Consider the following 9,132-nt stretch of genomic DNA (forward strand, 5'->3'; position numbering starts at 1 on the left):
TTCTATCTTCCTTTAATTGCATTGCAACTCGATAAATAACAGTTAGTAGGTAAAAATTATTCAATTAAAAATATAAAATATATAGTATATTAAATTATAAATTATTAGTTATATCAACGAATTGGTTAAATGTATAACAATTCATCATATCAATAGTTTTTAATCATACCATGTGGTTAGGTTACTTAGCAAATTCGATATAAAAATAAATGGTTTTTGTAATTTGTATAATATGGTAACATATTAAACCATTTTACATTACTCTTTTTAAAATACATAAATAGGGTTTGGATTTGAAGGCAAAAGCCTTTTTTTTTTTTTAATAATAATAATAGAAAAATGATTTTTATATAAAAATGTGTTTCATTTAATATATAAGACGGTGGATGTATTTATTGTTTTGCTCTTTTTACTTATAGGCATTTTACCTTTTTTACTTATAAATATATTTTTGCTTTTCTTTGCCTACGGTACAAATCGATGAAATGTGAAGACAGAGTGCATTGTCGATGTTACATTTAAAATTATTTAGAATAGGTTTTATTTTTGACAATATTTATCGATATTGCTGAAAACTCTATCCATTATCGTCTTATCGAGTATTTAGTATATCCATAAAGAAACCCATATTTTCTACTTATGTAAAGATTATAAAGAATATGTTCATAATGCGTAGATTCAAGATTATTCGTCAGTCCGTTTCCGGACCGCAATTGACGTTTAATATTTTTTTCCACGTATATTTTATTGTTTTTTTAAATATGCCGAAAGTTTAACAAAATTACAATTCTAAGTTGAAAAAGTATACTACAGAATTCAGTGAAAATATTTTTTCAGCCGATGGATTAATTTTATACTGTAAAATTTGTGACGTCAAAGTATCAATTGAAAAAAATACCATGTATAGCATGAAAATATATCGGAAGAGATAAACACAAATATGTATTCACAAAAATTAAAAATAGTGAAAAAATTCAGCATTTCATTAATAAAAATACCATAAAGTCAGATTTCAACAACGATTTGTGTAACGCGTTGGTTGCGGCAAATATCCCTATGAATAAATTGAATAAATTAATGGACGATTTTAAATCTTTTTATCGAAATATTGCAACAGTAATATTCCATGCAAATAAACATTACGGAGAGGATATTTTTATAAATTTAACGAAGAGGTTTTGTCAAAAATTCATGTTGATGTAAGTGGACATAGATTATGGGTGTGTATTGACGAAACCACAAATCTGGACGCTTAAACGTGGCTAACGAAATAATTGGAAATCTACAATCAAAAAGTTCTGGAAGTTTGTATCTTCTTCACGCAGACTAATTGGATAAGGTAGTACAATTACACAGATATTTGATAAAGCAATACATATATTGTAGCTAACTAATGTAAAATACAACAATATTTTGCTTTTTATATCTGACGCGACTCCTTATAAGAAGAAAGCGGATCGTTCAATTCAAACTTTGTATCCGAATACTATTCATTTAACTTGTTTGGCTCATATGTATGTCATAATGTTTGTGAAAAAGTACGAGCATATTATAAAAATGTAGACCAGTTAATTTTTGAAGTGGAAAATACATTTTTAAAATGTCCTAAGAGAATTGCAATTCTGAAAGAAAAACATCCAAAATTGCCAAATCCGCCAAGACCGGTAATTACACGTTGGAGTCATGGATTAATTCATTAAAATACTATTGTACACATTTCAATGAACTGAAATCTACAATTGAATGATTTAAAGAAGATTCTGAATGTATGAGAGTAGCCAAAAGACTTTTTAAATTTCCATCGATACAAATAGTAATCTGGTGTGTGTTGTATTTAATTTTGGATTTTTTCCTGACACGATTACTAAACTAGAAACACGAGGTAATAAATAATTATTTTTATGTGTTTTACATGTTTACCTATATATTTAAATATACTGTTTATGTTTTAGGTGTATTATTATCGAAAAGTTTAGATACTATGAATAATATACAGGTTAAACTAGGTGAATGTAATGGCGAAGTGACTAAATCGATTTTGGATAAATTCAACAAAGTTATAACAAAAAAACATAGAATGAGAAAATATCAAAAAAATCAACCAAGTATTAACTGGTAAAACAACAAGTGATGACGGTTTAATAAGTAGTATAATTATTTATGTATGAAATACGCTCCAATAACTTTGGTGGACGTAGAAAGATCATTTTCTATGAACAAAAATATTTTGAGTCCAAACTGTCAACGTTTTACTGAAAATAGCTTATCTATGTACATAATAGTGAATTTTTTTTTTGAATACCAACTAGTATTAGTATATTAAATTTTATAGTATATTTTTGAATTACGTTTTTATATAAATTAAATGCCTTTTATCACGTTTTAAATCCTCTTTTTATTGATTATATTACCTTCAAATCCGAACCCTGTACATAAATCATAGAGTCGATTATTCTGGAATATCTAGAAAGTAGAAATGGGCCTTGTGAAATATTGAATGAAATAACATTGAGAATAATACCCTTTATATCAATTCTCCGAAACAAACGTGATGCAATAACATTCATGTATTTTTCAACATATTTTTAGGGATATCACACATTTATCGAGTTATTTTTATTTAAAGGTTCTCCAGTGTACATACATTTTCGTTATGCTATTAAATTTTACCTTTATAGCTGTGCATTGGTTGACAAAATTATATTTTCATGTAGGTTATACATTGCATATTACTTCAGAAAGGTATTGATTTATCATTGGGATATAATACTCAAACATTATGTTTTAACATTTATGCGTGATATATTTTTGTATTTTTATGTTAAGTAAAAAGTCATCAATGCAATACATTTAAAAAACCTTTGAGTTATTCATTATTTATTTATATTCATATACAGATTACAGTATTCTTTTATAGTTTTTTTTTTCGTGGTAACATATAGTGATTAAAAACACAAAATACACTTAATAGGTAAAATTAAGCTCAGTACAATGATGAATCCATAAAAAATTATAAAATTTTCTAATATAAAGACATTAAACATTTTAAGTTCCTTAACTATTATTTATTTATCTATAGTTAATATGTAGCTATAATCATTTATATATTTTGTTAAAACCATCAGAAAAAATATGTGTATAGTGACGCAGATGTTATCATATAAGTATATATATAAAAAAAAAATAGATGAGTACGATTAAATTATTTGAAAAATGTAACTTGAATAAAGTTTTATGTTTTAATCATCACACGTACTTACCTTAGAATGGTAGTCGTATATTATATTTATACGATAAAGTGTATACATAAAAAGTAAATAAATAAGCAGCAGGCAAATTAAATCATTATTCATTCTCCCCTTTGTCAATACCAGTGACTGGCGCCCAAGAGATTTGTAGGAAATTACCACGTCAATTAGATATTGATGTATTCAAACATCACGCTAAAACTTTACTGGCAAGAGAAGGATTTTAATGAGAAATTTAAACTTTTACACTTGATTAGCATACGATCGAGGCAAAACTCATTGCAGCACACAGACACACCTAACTCATCATATTCGTTTATTAACCGAGCAGCCAACAAAGATGGTTTAACATGTATAACGAATTTAAAATTATGATTATGCAATAAAAACGCAAACGAGCATCATACACAATACATGCATTATAAACACCTACACTCACTACTCAGGAAGTATAAGTATAATATCCGGTTTACGTTTACAAGCCAAAAATTTAAATAAAAATTCTCAATTTATAATAAAATATAATTATTATAAATATAACAATAATTGTAAAATATTATGTGATAATTATGATTTACATATTTGCATGACAAATATTTAAAATAAAGATTGGATTTTTATTAGAAGCACATAAAACATTTGTAGCACCCTTGACTTTCCAACCTTATAAAATGATTTCCCATACAAAGATATTCGTCTGTTTGAATTAATAATCCACAAAAAGCATTATTTTTATTTTAAAAATATAAAATAAAATTGTCTTAAATTCAATAAATTTAACTATGATTAAATAAACCATAATAAATAGTATTTAATGTGAAAACTTTATACACATGAATTATAAGTATAAATTTTTAAGTAAAAACAATTTTTAATTAACAAGTATTTATTTTGGTAGTTAATAATAAGTTAATGACTAAAATATGTTTATGTTTTATTGCATTCCAATATTTAAAACCAACAGTTTTGTAATCCGATGATTGTCGATTAAAAACGACTCATTATTACAAGCTATTTATGAATTACATTTTACAGTAGTTTGGAATATAAAATGATCAACAACCAACAAACGTACTGTAATATTATGATACATATTATTATGTTATCTCAACATTATATTATTCATTTTGCAACAGAATAACACAATCACAATGAAAGGGGAACATGGTGAATTAATTAAAATATGAAAGCTTTGCATTGAGAAATTTAGTTTGTATTAATTTGATGTGTATAGCTATAATATTTATGAGTAATAAAACTCATAGTAAAAGTATATATTTATGAGTATTTTTAAGTATAAAATTACTAGTGTAATAGGCACCTATGTAATAATAGAAAAATATATTAAATAATAATAAAATAATTAGTATTTGGAAAATTATGAATATTGAATATTAATTAATGTAATTTTTGTATTTATTTTTATAAAATTCTGCTTAGTATTTATATTTTCCTTATTTAAAATTAATTCTATTTAAAACTTTTGCTAGTGAGTTGTTACATAAATTCAATGTAAACATTAAAACGAATTATTTTAACTTCCCCAATGTTTATTTCTACAAAACATCAATTTTGATAACTATTTCTTAAAATAAAATATATTATATTAATATTTTGAGTTTTGAGAAATAAAAAAATAAAATAATTGTTCCGAAAAAACAATAATATTACATAAATACTTATTTATAAAGGGCATACAATTTTTATAGGTCAAATTTAAATTTTTATTGTTTTGGACAACATTAATAATATTGTTTAGTTGAAAAAATATATTTTATTTTTATTAACTATTCTCTAAACACTATTTTTATTTATTTTTATCATGTTTAAACCTTTAATAAACAGAAACTATTTCAACTAACATTGGTTTACAATTTATGATCAACAAAAAAAAAAAAGGAGAAATATCATTCTACTGTTTATTTATTTATTTTTATTTGCTGAATGTAATAAAATTAATTTTCTTATTGAAAAGTTAAGTAACTTTAATACAATTGCATTTGGAGTAAAAAGTAAAGTAACAAAATAACTTTTTTAAAGTAACTTAATATTATAGTTAACACTGATATTGCACTTAGAACGATTTAACATATTATACGCATGTATAGTGCACAGTATATAAAATAGTATTTTTAGCTATGGTAGATTTAGTTAGAGATCGTGTCGCACATATATTTTACTTAAATGGAATTTAGCGAATATTTAAGGAGCGCATTTCTTTTAGACTACAATGTATCATCTAGTAATATTATGCAAATAATATTAAATCCCTCAGAAAACCGTACTGATGGTAAGTTTAATCGAAATAGTATTGTGTCCCAAGACGCCCATCGTCATCGTTTTATAGGGCTGTGGAGACCAAAAGTTGTTGATTCAAATCTGCTATGTTTGATATGTTATCGTGATTTTCCCATTAAAATTATTGCCTAGACTTACGTTATTTTGTAGTTTAACAAAATATTAACAAATACCCTGACAATTATTAGTGCATTATTAGCACTAAATTTAATAATATACACAAGCTTTATAATACAGGAAAAAGCAAAATTGAGCTAAACGATATGGTTTATTTTATTACGAGATAATCGACAGTTTAATGCGTACACACGTGTGTTTCTCTGGCAAATGCGATATTTAATTTTTAATTTTAAAGTAAAGAGACAATTAATAACGGTAATACCAAAAATAGGGACTAAGCATCTTTTTATAGAGGGTGTACAAGTGAATTTCGTAAAAACTTGTGGGAACTAGGCAATAAACACGTTGCGTTCAGACTTCGGCCTTATTATTATCAATCTTCATACTTTATCATTTTTGTACAGTTAAATAATAATATAAAAACTTATACTCATCTATTTTATTTCCGTCAGTTTTTATGTAGATCTCTGCTGAATGAATATTATCTATGAAAATAACACTGATTTAAGAATACAATAAGTATATTTTAAAATCAATGCTTATAGTAAGTTTTAAATATTTTTTTTTTTTTTTTAATAAAGAGTTCTATTTTTATCTTGTGAAATAATAATAATACAAAAGACAATTATTTTAATGAATAGTAACTATTTGTAATTTCACGTGATAAATAAAAATTGAAAGATTTATAATAGTCGGTTCAGTATTTTTCAAAATATAATATTTTTTTTATTTGACGCAAACTTATAACGTACATATTAAAACATGAAATGGACTTGTGTGGCAACTTCTTTTATTTGGTTTTGCGCGCGTGTTTAGGGTCGTAGTCGGTGGCAGTCACGACGTCGGTGAGTCAACGGCAAGTACGATGGTAGCGGATGAGTTGGGAAAAAGGAAAAATATTGCCTTGCGAATATATACGAAGTTAGTCGGCAGGAGAAAAAAAAGGGATATAATAATGATCACAGAGTCGTAACACAAACACAAACACACACACACACACACAAACACGCGTTATATTTATATAGTTTCTGCTACGTCCCACCAACCAACGCGCCTCACCCCTCCACGTTTTTTTTTTTCCCATTCGTCGTGTCGTCGGAGCGGGTTCCTTTTTACTTTAATTTTTTGTTTATATCAGAGGCAAACTCTCGGGGGACCCGGTGGCACCGCCGCCGACCGACAAGTTCTGCCTCAACGCTTCGATTAATAAGCGAAATTGCAAGCGCGCCCCAAAACCGAACACCCGACAAGCGTCGGGTATCGCATCCGCACACCACCGCCAACGAACGTATCGAGGGTTTGTGACATATGCAGTGTATGTGTGCGTGAGTATGTGTCATGTACGAATATATATTTATTCTAAATCTATACATAGTGTGTATAAAAATTAAGCATCCATTTCCGTTTAGTGTTTAGAAATTCGATTACGAATTTGTGAATAAACCACAAATTCTATAGATAAACCATTGTTTATCTATAGAATCTAAAATGTCTGCGAAATCAAGATAAACTAATTTTAAGCAAATATTTAATTCTACATAGTAAATAGCGTGGGTGATCCACTCAAATAATTTTAGGTACGGTGCACTTGTGTACACGCTATTAATATTACCAGTTTTGAATAACATGTTACATATTCACTTTTACTAAAAAAAATTTATCATTTATGAAAAAAAAAAAAATTCATCTAACGAGATATTCGTTCTGCTATACAAATAAGTATCGAGTGTATTAGGTCATTGATTAGATTACTAAAATGGATATATTGCTTAATTTGAATTCAATTATAAATCATTACATACAATAAGACACTTATGAAACTATTGAACCTTTTCGTAACTATTTTTACTAAACAATAATTTTAATAATAATAGTATCATTAAAAAAAACTGTATTTTTTCTTGATTATTTAAAAAAAATACTGGACATTTTTTTCTTCTGACCCTTCCCCCCCCCATAGTGTTTTATTATCAAAAACTTCTCTCAAATTTGATAATTCGAACATTTTCAAAATGCATCACCGCAAAAAATAATAAAATACCTACAAAAAATACACATCATTGCAAATCCAATATATTTGTCACTCTACCTAGAATATAAAACTACAGTTTTTATTATTTATTTTCAAAATATTTTTGCAAATCGTCACTGTTATCCATGTATAACAAATAAAACACACGAAAATATATATTTGATACAGTGATATCTCACTATTTCGAATGTATCGACTTTTGCATACGTAAATATTATAGTTGCGCATACCACGGTTCAACCAGCAGCTATATTTAATTATAGTATTTAAGGTTTGTTTTAATTTAAATCTACCTTAAAATAGTGATATATTAAATTATTAACACAAATTCAAAGTAATAAAAACAATTTTAATACAAAATAGACGCGATTACATGGACGGTTACAGTACATCTGAATATGTTGATATTCGTACTTCATAATATAGTATATAACACGGTTACATACTGCCACATACCTACCACGGTTCCAGCTAGACCAGAAGTCCTACATTATTGCCAACACCCTTGTTTATAAAGCCAACTGATATTTCTACTACGAAAAATAACTGTTTAATAAAACCGTCGATAATAATGTACAGCGTTAATATCTTACACGGCGCCTTGTAAAAATCTGCGAGTCCGCATAGGTGAACATTGTGAACGATCGGACGATAGGCAACGGAGATTCACGTCGTTTCAGGATAAATGGAAATTTCCAACAGTCGGCGTAGCGATATAATATTATAACCTAGGTAACATTATAACCTATGACAATGCCACGGTGTCACCTGGACAGAGAGTTTAATTCTTCTTCTAACGTTTCCACGACAACTACGGTCTTATAGTCGTTCGGGACGCTAATATTCTATCAGACGATTTTCACCGCCCCACCACTTGGCAACCGTCGCACCGGAAAGCACGCGAGACACGACATAACATTACTGCGTTGGACCGGACGATATAGGAAACGCTCGGACCTTCCGCACAGCGTCAGACGCCCGCGAGCGTACAGACGGTCCGCCGTACGCTGTCTCATTGCCGCAAACGCTGTTGGCAACAGTGGGCATGGCGTAGGCGTCGGTACCTATATACCGCCGACGTGTTGGTAACGCGCGCGCGATGGCCGATTACGGCCGATTGTTGTACTTCCGTTCAGTTACGTGTGCTATAAAATTTGAAGATTCATTCCCTTTGTTTTATTTATATTCATCAAAATTATCTTTAAAAGTATTGATGAAAATATCAGCAGAAGTTTCAGATAATAATTCTGAACACAATTTTGTAAAGAACTATACTCTTTGATTATAGTAAATATTATCTTATGTATTCATTCTTATCCAATTCAGTAACTGAACAATTAATTATAAAATAAAAGCTTAATTAAATTTTAATTTTAACAATTTTTAAATATTTTCAACTATAGAATTTTGGATTATTTTACTTATCGTTAAAAC

The 9,132-nt window shown here is 27.8% G+C and overlaps 2 pseudogenes; both read left to right on the forward strand.

Moving 5' to 3' along the window:
• The first annotated feature begins 1,524 nt into the window (after positions 1-1,524).
• On the forward strand, positions 1,525-2,290 carry LOC112591577 (annotated as a pseudogene).
• Positions 2,291-8,797: 6,507 nt separating this feature from the next.
• LOC112591578 overlaps positions 8,798-9,132 on the forward strand; it is a 16,403-nt pseudogene continuing 16,068 nt past the window's right edge.

The sequence above is a fragment of the Melanaphis sacchari genome, unplaced genomic scaffold (assembly GCF_002803265.2).
Source record: "Melanaphis sacchari strain LSU unplaced genomic scaffold, SCAv2.0 Contig13_pilon_pilon, whole genome shotgun sequence".
NCBI classification, from domain to species: Eukaryota; Metazoa; Arthropoda; class Insecta; order Hemiptera; family Aphididae; genus Melanaphis; species Melanaphis sacchari.